Source organism: Neophocaena asiaeorientalis, unplaced genomic scaffold (assembly GCF_003031525.2).
Source record: "Neophocaena asiaeorientalis asiaeorientalis breed wild unplaced genomic scaffold, Neophocaena_asiaeorientalis_V1.1 scaffold169, whole genome shotgun sequence".
In the NCBI taxonomy this organism is placed as follows: domain Eukaryota; kingdom Metazoa; phylum Chordata; class Mammalia; order Artiodactyla; family Phocoenidae; genus Neophocaena; species Neophocaena asiaeorientalis.
Genome location: NW_020172187.1, coordinates 2,714,774 through 2,733,393, shown reverse-complemented (window position 1 = coordinate 2,733,393; position 18,620 = coordinate 2,714,774).

Here is an 18,620-nt window from a genome sequence, read left to right as displayed (position 1 = left end):
GGAATACCTGAATAGACAATGAATCATCCCAAAATTGAGGCTGTGGACTTTGGGAACAAATGTAGGTTTAGGGTTTGCTTTCTGCATCTAATTTCTTTCTGTTTTTATGTTTATTTTAGTTTATTATTTAGAGCTTATTGTCTTTGGTAGATTTGTTTATTGATTTGGTTGATCTCTTCCTTTTTCATGTATATATATATATATATATACTTTTTTTTCTTTTTCTCTTTTTATGATTGTGTATGTGTATGCTTTGTGTGATTTTGTCTATATAGCTTTGTTTTTACCACTTGTCCTAGGGCTCTGTCTGTTCTTGTTGTTGTTCTATAGTTTTTGGTGCTTGTTATCATTGGAGGATTTGTTTTTTGGTATGGTTGCTCTCTTCTTATTTATTTTTTGTTACATTTTTATTTTTTACTTTTAATAATTTTTTTATATTTTTATTTTAATAACTTATTATATTTTTAATTTTTTTCTTTCTTGATTTTTCTCCCTTTTCTTCTGAGCCAAGTGGCTGAAAATGTTGTGGTTCTCCTGCCAGGTGTCAGGCCTGAGCCGCTGAGGTGGGAAAACCAAGTTCATGAGAGTGGTCCACCAGAGACCTCCCAGCCCCATGTAATATCAAATGGGAGAAGATCTTCCAGAGATCTCCATCTCAATGCTAAGACCAAGCTACACTCAATGACCAGCAAGCTGCAGTCCTGGGCACCCTATATCAAACAACTAGCAAGACAGGAATACAACCCCACCCATTAGCAGAGAGACTGCCTAAAATCATAATAAGTTCACAGACACCCCAAAACACACCACCAGATGTGGTCCTGCCCACCGGAAAGACAAGATCCACCCTCATCCACCAGAACACAGGCACTAGTCCCCTCCACCAAGAAGGCTACACAATCCACTGAAGCAACCTTACCTACTGGGGGTAGACACCAAAAACAATGGGAACTATGAACATGTAACATGCAAAAAGGAGACACCAAACACAGTAAGTTAAGCAAAATGAGAAGACAGAGAAATAAGCAGCAGATGAAGGAGCAAGGTAAAAACCCACCAGACCAAACAGATGAAGAGGAAATAGGCAGTCTACCTGAAGAAGAATTCAGAGTAATTATAGTAAAGATGGTCCAAAATCTCAAATAGAATGGAGAAAATAAAAGAAACATTTAACAAAGACCTAGAAGAACTAAACAGCAAAAACACAATGAAAAACAACACAAAAAATGAAATTAAAGATCCCATGGAAGGAATCAATAGCAAAAATATTGAGACAGAAGAACGGATAAGTAACCTGGAAGATAAATATTGAAAATAACTTCTCCAGAGCAGAATAAAGAAAAAAGAATGAAAAGAATTGAGGACAATCTCAGAGGCCTTGGGGACAACATTAAATGCACCAACATTCAAATTACAGGGGTCCCAGAAGAAGAAGAGAAAAGAAAAGAGAATGAGAAGGTATGTAGAGATTATAGTTGAAAACTTCCCTAATATGGGAAAGGAAATAGTCAAGTCCAGGAAGCACAGAGAGTCCCATGCAGTATAAATCCAAGGAGAAACACACCAAGACATATTAATCAAGCTATCAAAAATTAAATACAAAGAAAAATTATTAAAAGCAGCAACAGGAAAGCAACAAATAACATACAAGGGAATCCCCATAAGGTTAACAGCTGATCTTTCAGTAGAAACTCTACAAGCCAGAAGGGAGTAGCAAGACATATTTAAAATAATGAAAGGGAAAAGCCTACAATGAAGATTACTTTACCCAGCAAGGATCTCACTTAGATTTGAGGGAGAAATTAAAACCTTTACAGAGAAGAAAATGCTAAGAGAATTCAACACCCACCAAACCAGCTTTACAACAAATGCTAAAGGAAATTCTCTAGGCAGGAAGTATAAGAGAAGGAAAAGACCTAAAATAACAAACCCAAAACAATTGGGAAAATGGTAATAGGAAGATACATGTCAATAATTACGTTAAATGTAAATAGATTAAGTGCTCCAGCCAAAAGAAATAGACTGGCTGAATGGATACAAAAACAAGACAGACTTGTACTAGTCTTCTATGTATGCAGTCTACAAGAGACCCACTTCAGACACAGGGACACATACAGACTGAGAGTGAGGGGACAGAAAAAGATATTCCATGCAAAATGAAAAGTAACAACTGACACTTCAGAAATACAAAGGATCATGAGAGATTACTACAAGCAACTATATGCCAATAAAGTGGACAACCTGGAAGAAATGAACAAATTCTTAGATAAGCACAACCTTCCAAGACTGAGCCAGGAAGAAACAGAAAATAGAAACAGACCAATCACAAGCACTGAAATTGAAACTGATTAAAAATCTCCCAACAAACAAAAGCTCAGGACCAGATGTCCCCACAGGAGAGTTCTGTCAAACATTTAGAGAGGAGACAACAACTATCCTTCTGAAGCTCTTCCAAAATGTAACAGAGGGAGGGACACTCCCAAACTCATTTTTAGAGGCCACCATCACCCTGATACCAAAACCAGACAAAGATGTCACATAAAAAGAAATCTATAGGCCAATATCACTGATGAACATAGATGAAAATGTCCTCAATAAAATACTAGCAAACAGAATCTAACAGCACCTTAAAATGATCATACACCATTATCAAGTGGAGCTTATTCCAGGAATGCAAGGATTCTTCAATATATGCAAATCAATCAGTGTGATACACCATATTAACAAATTGAAGGAGAAAAACCATATGGTCATCTCAATAGATGCAGAGAAAGCTTTCAACAAAATTCAACACCAATTTATGATAAAAACCCTTCAGAAAGTAGGCATAGAGGGAACTTTTCTCAACATAATAAAGGCCATATATGACAAACCCACAGCCAACATCGTCCTCAATGGTGAAAAATTGAAACCATTCCCACTAAGTTCAGGAGCAAGACAAGGTTGCCCACTCTCACCACTATTTTTCAACATAGTTTTGGAAGTTTTAGCCACAACAATCAGAGACAAAAAGAAATAAAATGAATCCAAATTGGAAAAGAAGAAGTAAAACAGTCACTGTTTGCAGGTGACATGATACTATACATAAAGAATGCTAAAGATGCTACCAGAAAACTGCTAGAGCTAATCAATGAATTTGGGAAAGTAGCAGGATACAAAATTAATGTCCAGAAATCTCTTGCATTCCTATAAACTAATGATGGAAAATCTGAAAGATAAATTAAGAAAACATGCCCATTTACCATTGCAACAAAAAAGAATAAAATACCTAGGAATAAACTTACTTAAGGAGACAAAAGACCTGTATGCAGAAAACTATAAGACACTGATGAAAGAAATTAAAGATGTTACAAACAGGTGGAGAGATATACCATATTCTTGTATTGGAAGAATCAACACTGTGAGAACGACTCTACTACCCAATGCAATCTACAGATACAATGCAATCCCTATCCAACTACCAATGGCATTTTTCACAGAACTAGAAGAAAAAAATTCACAATTTATGGACACAAAGGACCCCAAATAACCAAAGCAATCTTGAGAAAGTAAAACAGAGCTGGAAGAATCAGGCTTCCTGACTTCAGACTCTACTACAAAGCTACAATAATCAAGACACCATGGTACTGGCACAAAAACAGAAATATAGATCAATGGAACAGGATAGAAAGCCCACAGATAAACCCATGCACATATGGTCACCTTATCTTTGATAAAGGAGGCCGGAATGTACAGTGGAGAAAGGACAGCCTCTTCAATAAGTAGTTCTGGGAAAACTGGACAGGTACATGTAAAGGTATGAAATTAGATCACTCCCTAACACCATACACAAAAATAAGCTCAAAATGGATTAAAGACCTAAATGTAAGGCCAGAAACTATCAAACTCTTAGAGGAAAACATAGGCAGAACACTCTATGACATAAATCACAGCAAGATACTTTTTGACCCATCTCCTAGAGAAATGGAAGTAAAAATAAAAATAAACAAATGGGACCTAATGAAACTTAAAAGCTTTTGCACAGCAAAGGAAACCATAAACAAGATAAAAAGACAACCCTCAGAATGGGAGAAAATATTTACAAATGAAGCAACTGACAAAGGATTAATCAAATATTTTTAGAAGAATTAAGAAAGCAAGAAAACTTGAAGAGTAAAAGAGAATAAGAATAATAAATAATTTAATTGTTGGATAATTCCAAGAGTTCATTGGAGGCTGGTAATTGTATATCTCTAGTGTAGCAAATTGTCTAGATATAGTGTCTCCATACTTGCCCACTTGAAGAGATGATTTTTACATGTATGTGATATATACTTATATTTAGCATTCCCTATGTACCAGGAATTGTTGTTAAACTATTGAAAAATATATCATCATTAATTCTCAAAACAAATTGCTATGTAAAAAGTAAGTAATTACAGCTTTACCTGTTTGCACTATAACTTTGGAATAACCCCCGCAAAAAGTATAACCCCCACAAAAAAGAGGATTATTAAGAATGACCCCCAAAAAAGTTTTTAAAAGGTAGTCTCACCATCATCAATTCCAATATTAGTTGTGATCTATTTATGACACAGAAACCATGGAAATCCTTTCAAAGTATGAAGAGATTATAACACTTTTTTGTTCCAAACCCTCCCATGACCTCTCCTAGCAATTGAAACCCCATACTGTAATAAGGCTTACAAGGCCCTGCATGATCTGGCATGCTGTGAGGTCTCTGAACTCAGGCTGCTCTCCTCTCTCTCTCACTGACCCCAGACACACGAGAATCTTGCTACACCTTGACTATTGCAAGGGAATGCTCCAACTTCAGGGACAGAAAGTACAGCTTCTTTTACAATTCAGGCAAAATGTATAATATAGTTTAAAGGATAAGTGAACTAAATGGAAATTAATGAAAAGAAATAGAGAGCTTATTGAAATAATTTTATCTTTAAGTTAAATTACCCTCCATTGTATTTAAAGTGTTCATTTTTCTATTGTATTGCAAGATACTCTGCAAATTAAAGTACGTCTTAATGGGAAATCGGTAACTTCTGCTTGTCTACTTTTGTAGTTAGAGCATTAAAAAATGGTAGCAGGTCCATCACTGAGGGGTTTTAACATTTTCCAAAATTATTTGACCTTAGACACATCTCATGGGAGAAATATTTCTCAGAAACCATTTTGGGAAATACCGCAGGAGAAAGAGTACTTCTCCCTCTCTGTTCCCTATTTTGATTTGAAATTATGGTACTATCTAAGCGAAGAACATAACCTCAATATCCTGTAAAATTTCCTAAACAATCAAACAAACAAACAGCTTATAGAAGATTGGTTAATCAGATGACATTTTCTGAGAAATCCTGAATAAATTTAGTTATTTATGATTAAAGATACTACCAGCATGGGAAAAACTGACCAATCAATGACATTTAGTTGAATAATCATTCTGAAACTTTCAATCTATTCAGTCTAGATGGATGCTATAAAAAATTTGGCACATGTTATCGGTGTCAAACAATACTTATTAAAGGATGAATCCTTTAGGTACTATAGTAATCAAATCCAAATAGTCATTGCAAATACCTACATGACAACAAACAACATTTTGGCTAAATTAACTATGCTATAAAATCTTGGTTTAATCTTTATTAATATGAGTTTTAATGAAATGATATGTTACAATTCAGGCCTGGGACAATGAAAACAAGTGCTGATTGTCTGGTCATTGGCATTTATTCATCCTTGACATAGAGTGAAAGATATAGACATGTAGAATAAGAAGATAGAGTAGCACTCACATAGTCCAAAGAGCTCCTGTTACAGATGAGAAAACTGAGGCTTAAAGCATTGAAGTGATTGACCAGCTTTGAAGGTCTCAATTCCTTGTGCTTGGTCCAAGAATATAAGCCATGTCTCTCAAGCTTTTTTTCCCAGTCTTTCTTTCAAATGTCTTTCTAATTTGTGTGTATTTAATCTATATCTTTGTCCACACAAACACAAGTGCACTTAGAGTCATGCATTTTTAAACTCGATTCCATCTGAATACATAAAGAGTGAAACACTGTACCAATGTGTTTTAGTGTTCTTGTTTCAAGAATTTTAGTATGAAGGACAAACTTGTGTGCTGGATTCCTGGTCAGTCAATCACTAACTGTGTGTCCCTGATCAGGTGTTTTGACCACTCTGAGCTGGCTCTTCATCAGTACAGAATAACATATATTATTTCTACTGCACAGGGTTTTTGCAAACATCAAATAACATGATGCATGTAAAGGGACTTTAAAATTCATTATGTGCAACACAAATATAATGGACTGAATTATAGAGAATGGTAAGTGAAACCAAACAAAATAGTAATACATGAAATAAGTTATAATGAATTATATTTGCAATTCAGTACATTATAATACTTCAAATCACCATGTTAACTTATATAGGAAGGCATATACCTTTACAGTTGTGCTTATATGTGCCAAATATATATTGTCACATGTAAGGGTCTCAGTTACTAAGAATAACATGAAAATAATGTTTGAAAATAGAGTCTGATGAAGCTTCATCTTCAGTAAAAATAAATATTAAAGCAGTTTGCTGTAAAAAATTAAAGTTAAATATATGTTCTTTGAAGTAAAATCGATTTGAATTAAAATTTAATTCTTGAAAGCATTAACAATATTCATGAACTATCTATTGATTCAATTATCTCTGAAGTATAGTTCTTCAAACACCTCTGTCATGCATTCGATCCAACCAGGTGTGTGAGCTCAAGACCATACAAACCAAAGGGGTGAAGCGGGTAAAGCTTTGCTGCCACTGCAGCTAACAGCCATCTGTGCAGCCTCATCATAACGTTGTTGCTTCAGTGGGTGTTGAGGTTTGCATAAGGAAGCTCAAGTTGATATACTCTTGTGTCTTTTCACATTCTAAACACTGACATTAGTAGTGAAGAAGAGTCCTGTTTTGGGTTTTAAACAGTCGTATTTTCATCCTAGACCCAGAAGGGACAGAAGAGCAGAGCTGGGAATGTAAGAGCTAGATAGGAAATCTCCTGTCTCCAACTCATGGCCTTCTCCGCCAAACCATTTTTCCAATAATAACACCAAGGTCATGATGCTTTAAAGGAATGGAGCAAAGTCTCTAAGCTGCTCAAGGTCTTGTTTCTGTGGTGTAAATTCTTTGTGCATGATAAAATGAGCTAAGGAGAGTGATTAGGATGGGAAATTTCAAACGTCAGAGTTGATGTTTTAATACTGCCTCAACCTTGCCATATTTTTTAAGTGAAAGTCAACTGGAACCTGTCTAATATTCAAGTCTATTTGTGTTTCTAGAATTGAGAATTGTAAAGTCCATTGATGTGAATGTTAGAAGTAAATTAATTATTTAAACTTATGCCAGATATAGGCAAAATTCTTCTAAGGATGCATGTTACCATTAGCAAAGCAAGATTAATAAGTGAGCACATATTTTATATAGAGCAGACAGCAATATTATGTTTTAAATTGACAAGAAAAATAATTTAAAATCCCCAGTACTACAAAATTGAGATGTTTCATTTGTATTATTTTTTTAGTGCATATATTTATTCTTTTGTTTGAATAAGTATAATTAATTATGTGGCCTCAATCTCCCTGTCACTATATTTTTTCTGTTGGCCTCATATTTCTTTAGAAAATTTCTAGGAATATATCCCTTTAAGTTAGGTTGTACTACCTGATCACACATACATTGAATACAAAATAATGTCTCTTTCATCTAAAATATGTATACACACACACACGTATATGTATATATAAAATCAGAAATTCTAAATTAACTTAAAAATCACCACTAATGGTGTGTAACCACAGTAAGTAAGATCTTATTTTAGGTAAATGAGTTTGATTCTCAAAGATTATTGAAAGTTACCGACAGTTGTGGAAGAATATATATTAAGTCATATAATTTGTATTTTTAAAAAGATAATCAAGCTAAATTTGGGGATGAGACAATCAACTGTTTCTGCACTTTTTGTGCTCTAAAATGACAACAAATTCACCTATTATTTTGTATGCTCCATATTATATTTTAATGCATCTTTCACCTTATTTTTCTTTTAATTTAAACTTTAAATACTGAGTTTCCTATCAAAAAACCCTATCTGCCTTTCCAAGATATAATTACATTTAATAATTTCCCCAAGGATTGATTTAAGCTGTCTTATAAATGATCCTGCCCCTGTCCCATGAAGATAGTAGTATATTTATTAGAAACCATAGTCAGAGTTTGGCTGCAGCCCAACAATACTGCTTCAACTAGATATATAAATTATCTCCTTCCTCAAAATAAAAGTGTGTCCCCAAAAGATCTCTTTGATGAAAACCTACAGAACATTGAAAATCCACACGATTTCATACTGACCAAGTGCTTACTGCTGTGGAGGATGGAATGTAATTTCCCTGGAACGTAGAGATATAGGAGCTTGATTTTCTAATATGCTAGAAGGCTGGTAGAGCATAAACTCTGAGAGACTAACATGGTTTGAAAGCTTAACCAGAGTTTATACAAATCAAATTAAGCATATTTACAATTAATATTAATATTCTTGTTATAAATATGTTTATGTGCTATGAATTGTGCTACATACTTTGCATGTATTTAACTTTATTCTAAATATAGATATATTTGAATACCTTTAACTGTTTTGATTAAATAGTTTATGAATTCTAAAGTCATTTCCAACTATCTGCTTATATCCAGATACATCTTTATTCCCAATTGGCTTTAAAAAATTGCAAAACATATATCACAAAACCAACTAGATGTAGAAAAGACATCTGTCTGCCAATAGCTAGCATTTGATTCAGACTTCCTAGATTAAAAAATATTTTAAAATACATCATTGCATTTGTACTTGAATAGCTTTTTTAAAAAATAATTGTTGGACTCTATCTAATTTAAAAATACTTCATATTCTTTTCAAATAGGAATTCATCTTGAGAATTATCACAAAATGTGGTTAAGTGTAGCTACAGAATGTGTATATGTGTATGTAATCATGTTTTGAAACACAATACATCTTTCAATATCAATCACAATTGGGCTTTATAAAAAGTGAAGAATTTGGTTTTGACTATACCCTTGGTTATATTCTATATTCCATTTTTGGTTATTATCTTTTAAGAAGACTATAAGGTAATTAACTAGATTTTACAGAACATAAAGGAAGGTGCAAAGTCTCACATGATTTGTGTCTCCAAATCTATTGCACTGACCTAAATGCCTGTTACTGGCAAAACCTTAACATTGACATTAAAAAGATGGTGGTAAATACTATTAGAAGTAAATCTACGAGGGTACTAATTTTTGTAAAGGCATAGATATTTTAGCACTCAGGCATATTTGTAAACAAGAGATTAATCTCCTCACCTGTTTGTTTGTTTGTTTGTTTGTTTTTTGCAGTACTTGGGCCTCTCACTGTTGTGGCCTCTCCCACTGTGGAGCAAGGGCTCCGGATGCGCAGGCGCAGCGGCCATGGCCCACAGGCCCAGCCACTCCACGGCATGTGGGATCCTCCCGGACCGGGGCACGAACCCGTGTCCCCTGCATTGGCAGGCGGACTATCAATCACTGCGCCACCACGGAAGCCCCTCACCTGTTATTTTGATAATATGAATACAAGAACCAAAATGCATAATCTCTCCTTTTTCTGAACTAATTGCACTTATTACACATAAAATTAGATTGTGCATTCACTTATATAATTAGAACCTAATCAGAGTTTGCTGTTTTATTTTTATATTATTTTGCGTTGGTATTTTTCTATTTAATTATGTTTTGTGCCTTAGTTTGTTACATATGTATGTGTGTATACATATGTAGTTATGTTATCATTCTAATATAAGGTATTTTTTGCCTAACTGGGAGTTAATAAAAATACTTATCTTTTTCTAGCAAACAGAATCTCTCAGTATAGATCTTTTCAATATTTTGTTTTCTTTTAATTAATTTATTCTGTGTTCTTTTTAATCTTCTCCCTCTCATGCAAGAGTGAGGTCAGCATGGACCCCCACAGGAATCTGCTTAAAGTTCAACCTTAAAGAACCATAACTATATATATATATATATATATATATATTCATTTGCTTTAATATTGTGGCTCATGATTTGCTACTTCCTAGGACAAAACAAGAGATGACTTTCAGAAAAACAACCTTAATTCTATTAAATCTCTCTGCTGCATTAAATAATAAATGGTCTACTTCTCTCTACAGGGATGGAATGAAAGGTGTGAGGACTTGGTAGAGATGACCTGAGATTCGGGTAGAGTGTGGAAAGTGTCAGTAGAAGTGCTGAATCAAACTTTTCACTTCATTACTGAGAGAGAGGATGACTTGCTGACAGACCCTACCTGGAGGAAGATTTGAGCGTTTGTTTGTTTGTTTTCATTGGACTCTTTCATGGCTACATGTGTGACCTTTGCTTTGGAAATTTGATATGGTTTGTTGTTGCTCATTATATTTTATAGCAGTAGCTTAGGCAAGTGGTTTACTCATGAAAACATGTGGAGTGCTTACCAGAAATTATTTTCTTCAAATTTATTTAACTCTTCTTTACTTTGCAGAATGTCTGTTTATAATATATATTTTCCAATTTAATAGTTGTATCTGATAGATAACTTTGGATCAAATTATTTTTTAAATTAAAAGACCTTGTAAATACTGAGTAAATATTTCATATAAGCAAAATATGAAAACTATCAAAACTTAAATGTGAGATTCCATGTAAGTGGTCCAATTAGTTTGAGAAATTTCGGCTTTGGTGCCTCATTGAGGCAAAAATTAACTAATATATAATTATTTTAACAAAACAAAATTTTTACACAACACATTATCCTAATCAAAATGTTTTCAAAAAACTTTTAATAGAATAATTTAAAATAACTGATAATCATAGGCAAATTAGTAATATTTGCAAGTTGTATGAGAAAAACAATTGTTTTATTTTAAAAAACATATTAATGACATTGAATCTAAATTTACCTGAGAAATTATAAGAAAAAAAATACATTTTATTGTAAAGATAAATAGGAAAATGGACTTCTCAGTATTCTGACATGCATTAGTTTAAAGAAAGTATAAGATGGTAGGGAGAAAAAAGTTCCTCTAAGTGTTAAAATAAGGGATTGTTTAGTTAGAATATATGAATGATGGTCTTCCCTGGTGGCATGGTGGTTGAGAGTCTGCCTGTCGCTGCAGGGGCCACGGTTTCGTGCCCCAATCTGGGAAGATCCCACATGCCACGGAGTGTCTGGGTCCGTGAACCATGGCCGTGGAGCCTGCGCGTCCGGAGCCTGTGCTCCACGACGGGAGAGGCCACAACAGTGAGAGGCCCGCGTACCACAAAGAAAAAAAAAAAGAATATATGAATGAATGTTCATAGGAACTGAGTATACCAGTGTATATTCCAAATTAGTATTCAGATATTAACTAATTTTTATATGTTTATCTTTAAAAGATTACTTTATAGAACTTTATTTGAGTAGATGAAATCACATGGCAATTATCTAAAAAGTGAAATAATTTAAAAAAATTAAATGTCAATTTAAATATTCTAACCCATAAGTGTCGAAGAAATCTAAATAAATACCTTAAATATATATATATATAAATACATATTAGTCGAATATTCATATATAGTCACACAATTCTGTGTGTTTGTGTGGAAGTGCATTACGGGGAGAGGCACAGAAGGAAGACGTGATATCCTCTTATTTTACTGGGACCTCAGGGGGAACTAGACTTACATTATGGAAGCCAGTAAGAAATACAGGCCTTCCAGACAGGAGGGAAGGAGATAGAGGTGTAACTGCTCTCATTGCTGAGGAACTGAAAATCTAACAGGGGAGACAAGTGACTCAGGAAAAGTTACTAGTTGCAAATAACGGTAGGAGAGGAAACATGATTTTCTATCTACACTTCTAGGTTCTTGTCTGAGACCCTTCCCTGTAACGAAAGACAGATTAACAGGGGAAAAACAAACCGAAGTTTAATGCCAAGTATACCTCCTGTACACATGGGAGAGACCCAGGAAAACTGAATAACTCTCTAAATGGCCCGAACCATCACCTTCACACCATCTCCAGCAAATGACAGAAGAAAACACTGTGGAGATGAGGCAGTTCTGGGAAGTTGCCAGGGAAGCACAATAACCAAGGGTATGGGTCTGGTGTAGATTTAAGTCCTTGTCTTCTCCATTGATCAAAGCTTCCAGAGATTTAGTTATTCATCCTCTTCTTCCCATACAATAAGAGAAGCACCCGTACAAATGTAGATTTCCCTAACAAATTACCCTTACAAAAGGGTAATTTCTACTTGGTTTTTCAGAAATTCTCCCATGTCTGCAGTTTCTTTTTTTTTTTTTAATAACCAGCTCACAATAATCATTATGCTAAAGAGCTATGTTTAAGGATGGTATATTTTGCTTCCCTTCATGTCAAAGAGTTTAGACAAACAGAATCCATAAATACTGAGTAGCTAATGACTTAATTCTTTGCCAGTCATTTGCCAAAAATAAAGAGCTTAAATTTTTTTTTTGTAGTTGTCCTGATATATTTTGTTTACAATATTTATATTTTGTACATTTTTATAACAATTATTCAAAAATAAGTTTTAAAATAAAATTTTACTATGTATATAGACAGTATCAAGGACACATAGCTTGAGTTGTAGGGAAATCTCAGTAGAACTGCAATCAAACCATGTTATGCATCAGATGCATGAAGCATAAGAGCATTTAGAAGTTATTGCTTTGTCTTTTATATTTCAAATAGGATAAAAAAGTTAGTTCTATATTTTTAAAGTGTGAAAGTAAATGTATTTAATGATGTTTAGATAATCAAATAATATCATTTTGATCAACTAATTATTGATTCTATCATTAAGGATCTCACAATCTCTTTGGTAGAGTACTGATTCTTTTTTTAAATTGTAAAAATACTATTGTTATTTACTATTGACAAACTACAAAAGTAAAAATATTCTAAAAAACATTCTACAAATAACTAATATAACATGATCATAAGTACAAATTTATTGATGAAAGATACTTAATATAAAGAAATGGAATGTTCTTTCATCAGGTATAGCTCTCTACCATAGGTTCTATTAAACTAAATTGAAGTTAAACTCTATAAACTAGTTTCACCGAATCACTAAGGTTATCAAGTATGACAATATTTTTCCAATTATTAATATTAGGGGATTATGAAAAATTAAAATTAATCAAAGCTTTTAACTGAATTGTCATTTCATAATAACTATAAAATTCTATAAACTCAGCACAGTACCTCTTATAAAGATAACATAACTTTTTATTTTTAAGTTTTTATGCTCCACAACCACCACTGTGTAATTTGTTCTCAATCCATTCAAAGGAAAAACAATATCTGTCTGATGCCAGGCTCTAGGCTTTACCTCCTGTCCATGATTCTACTTTTGCCAGCTTGGACCTGATGATAGAGATCTTTACTTTTCCTCACAAATCTCACTTTAATTTTCTTCAACTGCTCTATAATATAGGATTTCCTGAGTATTAAACCAACCCTGTGCAGCCCTGCCTCATAATCATCTCCTGGAAACAAATACACAGTCACCTCTAAACTCTGCTCAAAGACAAAGCCAGTTCTATGCCTGAGGAAGGAAGTACTCCTGATGTTCTGTAGTAGATATTCCTGGACCAACAGACCCTACAGTAGCAGCCTGGACTTAATGCTTTTATAAGAGGGAAGGTATTAACTAAGTCTAGTTCAGAGAAGTAAATCCACATCACAAAATGCCCATGGAGAGAGGTGGAGATGCTGAGAGCTTCTACTATAAAATATTTTAAAATATATTTGCTTTACTTTGTCATACTTTATACCAGGGTTTGTCAAACAGCAGCCTGAGACCAAATCTGGGTCTCTGTCAGTTTTGGTTAAAAAGTTTCATCGCAACACACCACTTGTGCAGTCATTTACTATAGTCTGAGGTACAAAGGCAAAGTTGAGTAGTTCCTATAGACACTGTATCTACCTTACTCCCTGACTGTCTTCATGAGCTGTGACCAGTGCCGTCTGTCACTCAGGGCTCCCCACACAAAAGGGCTTGTGTTTGAAGTTTAGCACTCTGTAATCACAGTCATGGAGCTCTTAAAAATGTTATCTTTTGAATTAGGGCTTTGTGAAGCCTGTGGGGATAACAGACAGACAACATGGTGGGGACTTGTGTTTCAGCTCATCCTGCCTCTACCCCACAGGAGGATTCTCTGGACCACTGTTTCTGCGAACTCTTACTGCCCATCCCCTTCGTTCTCATCCCTGTTCTTCAATGGCTGCCACCGTCACCCAGGGCCGTGACAGGGTTGCCTTGTTCAGGGTGGTCTGCATTCCACCATTCACAGGGCCTGCTCTTGAGTGCAGTGGAGTTGGGCTCAGGCATCAGCCCCAGGAATCTCAGAGAGGGACAAGGGGATGACCTTCCCGTCCCAAGCTCGAAGTGCCACTGTGAACTTGGCAAGCGAGAAGGTGAGGCTTCTGGCCATCCCATCCAGGTAGGAAACACTCATAGCCTTGCATTTGAAATCTCTAGGGCTGGGTGAGGCAGAGAGCTTCCTGGTAGGGAAGACTGATTTCCTCATCTCAGCAGGGGCCCAATATTCTCATTTTGCACTGAGCATTAAATTATACAGCTGGATCTCTTTACCCCCTAAGAGGGTGAAAAGTGTAGCTCTGACTCTACCACATCTTCCTGACCAGGAACAACCTCAGACAAGGGTGGATCCAGATTCCAGACTGGTCTCCATCTCCTTATCTTCCAGGGCCTCTCAAATGTGTCCCTGTTTCACCACCTTCTGCTGTCTTCAGAAAGATTGTTTTTACATGCTGGGGAACATTTTCAGTGGCCCTAAGCAAAAGGGATCCATAATTACTAGAAAGAGAACTCCATTAATTATACATTTTAGAATTTAACATTGTTCTGTTGTCATTATAACAATTTTGATAGTGTATTTTTTTGTAAATTATCTTATAGTTATGCTTAACATGAAAAAGAGATTGACTTGATGAGACATTACTTTAGATAACTTTACTCTAATTGCAGCTTTCTTTTCAAACTCTACATGAACTATCAATGCAGTAGTAACATCTGAAGGCTTGCAGACTTTTGCGTTTATCCAGAAACCATACACACAGATGATGCTGAAGACATTTTCTGAAATTTTCAAATTCATTAATCACATGGAGATGCATTATGTCTGGCAACTTAATTTAACAACTAAGAACAGAGGAATAGAATCAAGGATGGGTAGGTATCATATAAATTGGAACTTAATATCCTTCCCACAATGGGTTCAAATTTTTTAAATTTTATTTACTCTCAAATTGTATTTTACCTAAGATTGAAAATAAAAGCAGTAACCAACATTATTAAATATTTATAGTCATGAGTTATAGGATATCTAGGAGTTCTGAGCCACAGACTATTGATCAGAGGTAAAGACCACTCAATTTTAAGGTACATATTTCAGAAAATAAAGACAAATATTTGAGGAAGTTGCATTAATAAATATATTTTAACTATTTTTTGGTTTGTTTTAAACAAAGAACTGACTCAAACCATCACTTTTGGAGACTGGAGCTTTGGAATTAGAATCTCATCTAAATTTGTATAGTGCAAGGGACAGCAGAAAAACTCATTGTTTTTAAGCTTCTATATGTCCACAGCTCTACTGAAGTCATTCTAATAGGAATCACTAGAAAAATATAAAATCACATCTATAGTGATATCTTCCCAAACTTATGACCTGATATATATTTTTTAATAAATAAATCAATCTGAAAGGTATATAGTAGCATGAAAGGGAGTTAGTATTCACACAAAGTTTAGAAAAGCTACTGTAGGCAATAAAAGATCAGGGCAACATATTATTCTGGAGTATGCTATAGATCATAATGTTTTGCTCTATGAAGCGAAACTTTAAAACTGTGTAGAATCATGAAAACAAAGTGATTAATGGGAGGCCATCTAGAACAAAAATCCAGGCTAGGTCATTGTCAGTGTTTCTGTCTAAAATTAACTGAGAGAAGTCAGTGATTTACATCTTGGAATTATATTGAACTATCGAGGGAAATCATACTAATGAAAAGAAATAGTTTACCTACTGAGATTTTTTGTTGTCAATTTGATAAAAAATTAACCTAATGTCTTTATTAATTAGATTTGCATCCTAGAAATCTTATTTTTTAAAACATGTTGAAACAAAAAACCAAAAAAACTTAACAAAAATCTCTCTAAAATACTATATAATACAATGAGCATTTATGAGAAATTTGTGCTGAGTTTTGTATAGTTGATTTCTGTCAATGGATTAGTACAGGTGGCATTCCCTCTTTTAAGAAACTGATAATCTCCAAATCTTAAACTGATATTTATATTTAGCTTATGCAAAGTAAATTGTTATTAAATATCCATATAAATTTATAAAACTATGTAAAACCTGTGAGAGATATACTTTGACAAAAAGGTACCATTCTCTTCTCCTATAAGGGTTTTCCAATAATTCAGTATCCACAGGATGTTCAGTAAACATCTTTGTCACCTACCTAGTATCATCTTGGCCTACTTATAATCAGTCAAGAAGAAGTTTCCATTTTCTTTAGGGATCCTTCCCTAACTCACTTGTTTGGGTAAATGCCTTTCGTGTATGCTCTCTCTGTTATAACTTCCATACTTTTGTCACACATTGCCATGTTTGCCGATTTACTCATCTTTCTTCCTTGGTAATTAATGTTTTCCCTTTGTCCTCTCAGTCCTATTCAACACTTTCTCTCTGGCACCTCTGGCCTATTGCTGATACTCAGTTATTTGTGGGACAAATGAATGAAGTCCCTAGGTAAGATAGCAATGTCCCAACAGAAAGATTGTCAAGTAAGTAATAGTTGGCTGTTTCCTGACTTATAAAATGGTATAAAGGCTAAATATGGCAGGTAATGTCTAGCTAAGAAGCAACAGAAGACATTAAAGTCAATTAGTAGAGAGCACCATCGTCAAGCTCGGAAATATTCCAGTTGTGCCTGGTGTCAGTCCTGATCTCAGCAGACATTTCACATTAAAACTCTCTAATTGGCACACTTATGCATTAACATTTTGTTTTCAATTTCTGCTTTGTCTTAAAATATTGAATTTACTTTGTAACTTTTCAAAAAAAAATAAAAGATTAAATTCAAGTTGCATCTAGTGTAATTATATTCCGAAGACTGGTACAAAGCAAATTTCAGAGTACTAGCCCAAGATGGTCATCAGACAATAGAATTTGATGGTTATAGGTACTATCAATTGAAAGTACTAAAAGTGATTTCTGACTGAATAGTAAAATTTATGTTTTCATTATTTTTATGGTACACCAAAAATGACCATGAAATAAACTAATTCATTCTACTTTAAGGAATAAACTGAATTTATGTCACACACCATCACTAGCAATCCCACTTTAATAGATTTATAAATTGCCAAATAACATTCCTGAAGGTGCAATCAGAAATAAATTTACCACCTAAGGTTCTATTTCTTCTCTTCTCTTGTCATGCTTAATAATAGCTTAAATGTTTTATTTGGCTTTATATTTTGTAAAATCCTTTTATAATAGATTAATTTATATTAATTATCAATATACTTCCCAATATCATAATTCATTTAAATTAATAATGTTTATACATTTAATTTTTACCTTAGTTAAAACTACATTTCATACTTTTATTAAAAGGACCTGCATTACAATATAAAGTAATTAAACTTTGAACTTGTGATTATCCACAGAAGCCATTTCAAATATTTTACATTCAATCTTAAAACATTAATGGTATAGTGATGTCTTGACCACTTTTATTAAATTAATAACTGCTTCGTAGTTCTGTAAGTTTTGTGAATCAAGTTAACTCTCTAGATCTGAGCTGTGTGATACAACAATGAAGAGACACGTGGCTGCTGGGCATCATTCAATTTGAGATGTACTCTGAGTGTGGAGAACACACAAGATTCTGAAGATAATAAAAATAAAGAATAATGGGAAATATTAATAATTGAATGAAAACATTTTTGATATATTGATTACATCAAATACATTATTAGAGTTAATTTTATCTGTTTTTACTTTTCTTAATATGGCTACTAGAACTTTAATATTATATACATGGCTTGCATTTTGTGATTAATATAAAAGAAATATTATAATTCTACTGGACAATGATATTCTAGCTTTTGCTCATTGGCCCTTCTGCACACTTTTTTCTTTAAATCTTCAACTATTTTCTTTAGTTTTCACCTGAAAAAAAACTTTATATTTAAAAAGTTGCCACTTTTGCTTCTTTGGTGCCAACCTACAATACTTGGACACTTAAAATCTGCATTACACTTCCACTATTTGATATGAGGACAGGGGTTGCTAATTTTGTTTCTACACATGTGTACACATGTGTCCACATGTGTATGCATGTGGGAGAAATTTGAAGGTTTAACATGTGTCAATCCTCTTATAGTGATATTACATGAGACATCTCATTGTAATCAAACAAGGTTCATTATTATTTCTATTTTACAGACCAAAAAAGAATTTTGCAGAAG